At 31.9% G+C, this 3,692-nt stretch overlaps 1 pseudogene; it reads left to right on the top strand.

Moving 5' to 3' along the window:
* Positions 1 to 1,213: 1,213 nt before the first annotated feature.
* LOC111637354 lies at positions 1,214 to 2,585 on the top strand (annotated as a pseudogene).
* Positions 2,586 to 3,692: the final 1,107 nt, after the last annotated feature.

The raw sequence follows: 3,692 nt of genomic DNA on the forward strand, positions 1-3,692 counted from the left end.
TGGACCAAGTTCAGCAATTAAGGAATCGAAAGATACAGAAGAAAGGGAAGAAAGTATTGAAGGGACTTTAGATTAAACTCGGAGGAAGGATATGTCCGAAAGACACAGTCGGAATACCATTGAAAAAAAAAAGGAAATCAAACATCCTGCATGACAATGATTTTGTAGTTGCCACCTTGTCTGGTAAGAAAAGAAAGTACAAATGTGTGTGCAAAATTATCAGTTTAATCAGTGATAATATCGCAGAAGTGATTGTGTTTAATTCTATAAACAAGATGAAAAGCGTATTTGCTAAAAATGAAAAAGATGTACAAACGATAAATATTTCTCAAATTGACTTGAGGCTTCCTAAGCCTCTAACTATTGGAAGAGAGAGTCACTGTCAATTCTCGAAAGGCATTGACATAGATAAGTAGTTTAACACAAATTAACAATGCAACAATAACTATGCTGACGTTAATATTTGAGTTCTCCTAAATGTAACTTAGAACCCAGTTTTATACTATTATTTTTAAGTGTTTAATATTGAGTGTAACAATAATCCATTCCAGTATGTTAAAACTGATTTCATTTATTTTAACATTTGTATTCGTTAAGAATAATGTAACAATAACAAAATAAGAAAGTTTCTTATACTAACTTTGTAATGTTTTATATTTATGTTTCATAAAACTTATTAGTTCAATTTTCATATAAACATTACAAACTATACACATGTAATTTACATTTGTACAATTTGATATTTTAATTAATTTAATTAAATTATGAGTTGTCATTATAATTAACACAGTGTTCTTGTTCTTTATAGTAAAGACTGTCAAATTCTGCAAGTTGTGAAAAATAAAAACGATTTCATCTTGAATATAATCATTTCTATATTCCTTGTCCACTACTGGTGCAAATGCCTGTCCATTACTAAATATCTCAATTTTTTCAATGTTTACTACTAAAACATTTTCAACCTTAAAAAATAAATTAAATTAAAATGTATTCGACGAGACTGACATAATTAAAATCCTTACTGTGAGTGAAGAAAGATTTTGTCTAACACACAATATAACTTTTAAGCCATACAGCTTCCAAATAGGGGTGTAGCTTCAAAAAAGTCGAAAAATTTTCTTTAAAGTGTCCACTACTGGTGCATTTACCTTAAATACATACAATTTATCTTATAATTTTAATATTATATTGAATAATTCAAAAATAATTGTCATGTCGACTCAATCCTTATTCAAATTGTGCCAGTGGATTATGCTGTGATATTCAAACTTGTCAGGTGAAACCTGTTGCTACTCTTTGTCGTAATGCTTTGTCTGAATGTGATCTTCCACATTATTGTCTATTAGATGTTCGTGTACAGGATGGAACAGAATGCAGTGATGGATATGGTTATTGTTATCATAGTTTGTGTCTGTCACATAATAATTACTAGCGACTTTTATGGGCCTCAACAGGCATATCTTCCCATCCACAGTGTTATGAACACAATAGTAATGGAAACCTCAATGAAAATTGTGGTTTTGATAGAGTTAATAAAAAATACAAGGCATGTCTTAAAAAGAATGTACGTTGTGGATTGCTACGATGCACACATTATAATGAAATATTAGAATTTGGAATGCATTGCAGTGCTATTGTTTCTCGATCTTTTATAAATGTACAAATAAAAATTTTAGCTTGCAGGACAGCATTAATTGATTTAGGGTTAAATTTAATGAATCCTGGTGTTTCTCCAAATGGAGCTAAATGTGGTGAACATATAACTTGTATTAACAAAAAATGTGTGCCAATCTCTGAAATTAAAAAAAAAAGTTGTCTGCAAAATTGTAATGGGCATGGAACTTGCAATAGCAATTACAGTTGCTATTGTGAATTTGGATATGCTTCAACTGTTTGTGACTCTCCAGGACTTGGAGAAAGTATACATAGTGGTTCTCCTTCAGATCCAGATGCTGGCTACAGTTTCTTTATTGCAATGCTTATTGTATTTCTTGGTATAATACCATTTGTGGCAGTTGTTGCATGTGTTGTCTGTCATTGTTATTATCATTTAAAAAATTGGTGGTTTATGAAATTTCAGAAGCCAACTGCAGATGAAACAACAAATAAACCACCACCAAAAAAATTTAATTATCCTCATGTAACAATAAGAAAATTGGAAATATCTGCACCATTTACATCTTCACCTACAGCATAAACCTAATGATCCAATTGTGACAGTTCCTTTAGAGACAGCTCAGAAACAGATGCAGAATGGTTACCTGATATCAAATAGTGCTACCATTTTTCAAGATGCACCTGTTATTCTGACACCTACTAGACCCGCTCTTGGACCACGAGCCACTGTTCAGAGATCACGGTCTATGGCTGGAACATCACCCAGAAAAAGAATGTTTCGTCCTCTGAGTGATGCTTCATATGGTAAACGTAACTTACCTCCGCCTCTTCGTCTTCTGCCACCAAAGCATGTAAAAGCAGGCTTTCGCCCACAGTCTTTCAGTGCTGGAAATAATATTAATACGCAAAGACTGTCGAATGTTAATACGCAAGAACTTCCACTAAAAGTTAAATCCATATCAACGTAGGGCCAAACCAACAAAAAAAAATGTATCAAGTGACTCTTCTGCGGTAATTTCAGAGAATAAATCAAAGAGGCAACCCAGTCCTAACAGTGCCTTAAAACCTGGTAGTTTGCATTCTGGAGTGGAAAGGACATCTAGTAAGCACGTTTCTAGAGTTGCTTCTCTAACGCAAAAATTCGAACAAGCAAATAAGAACACATGAAAATAAAACACATCTGTATATATTCTATTAATGTGATATCTATGTTACACACATAAATTTATTTTCAAAGAAGATTTTTAATATGCAGCAGATGCTTGTTATGCTATACATCTTAAAAATTTGAATAAAAACTCTAATTTCGAAAAAAAAAGTTACTGCTGTAAATACAGTTACAATCATGCAATTTTCATTAATGTACTTTTATTTTATTGCCAAATTTAACAGCACAGTTGCATGGTATCGACTTTTTGTGAGTATGTAATATATACTTGGTTGTAAAATATTTTATTCTATATTTACATTCATTATATGATTATTTGTGGACATTTTTTTAGTCTTTCAGTAATCAGTCTATACCCAAAAAATATTTACAAATTGAATAGAAATAATTTTATTAAATATAATAAAAGCTATAAAAATGTAAAGCAACACCCTGAAAAACTGCTGTCTAACTATACTTTTAGCAAAAAGGGAAATTCAGTTTCTTTTAATATACACCTTATCTTGATTTTTCCCAACTATCTCGACGATTGGCACACCTGACCTTCTAGTCAGCTGATGAAGTACTCAGTTAATAATTGGAGGAAATTCAAGATAAAAGGGCAAGTTTCCCCACACTCGTGGCAGTTCATCTACCATTGATATTGCCATATAGAGGCAGTTCGTGCCACATAGGACTACTCCTGCTACTCCACGAATTACTGAGTGAACCTGATACTGCTCCCTTCTGCACATTAGCTTCACCGAAATGACTAACGAAATAGTAAAACTTATTGTAAACTTTTTCTTTCTCTCTTGCGACGTAAGGAACTTAGGTTCAATGTATTTTAATTTTGTATCTTATTTTTTTTTATCTTATGAAATTGTTGATTTATGCATTTATTATATGGCCTCCTCTATTATTGCTT

This window comes from Centruroides sculpturatus, unplaced genomic scaffold, assembly GCF_000671375.1.
Source record: "Centruroides sculpturatus isolate CEXI.00-Female unplaced genomic scaffold, Cexi_2.0 scaffold1082, whole genome shotgun sequence".
NCBI classification, from domain to species: Eukaryota; Metazoa; Arthropoda; class Arachnida; order Scorpiones; family Buthidae; genus Centruroides; species Centruroides sculpturatus.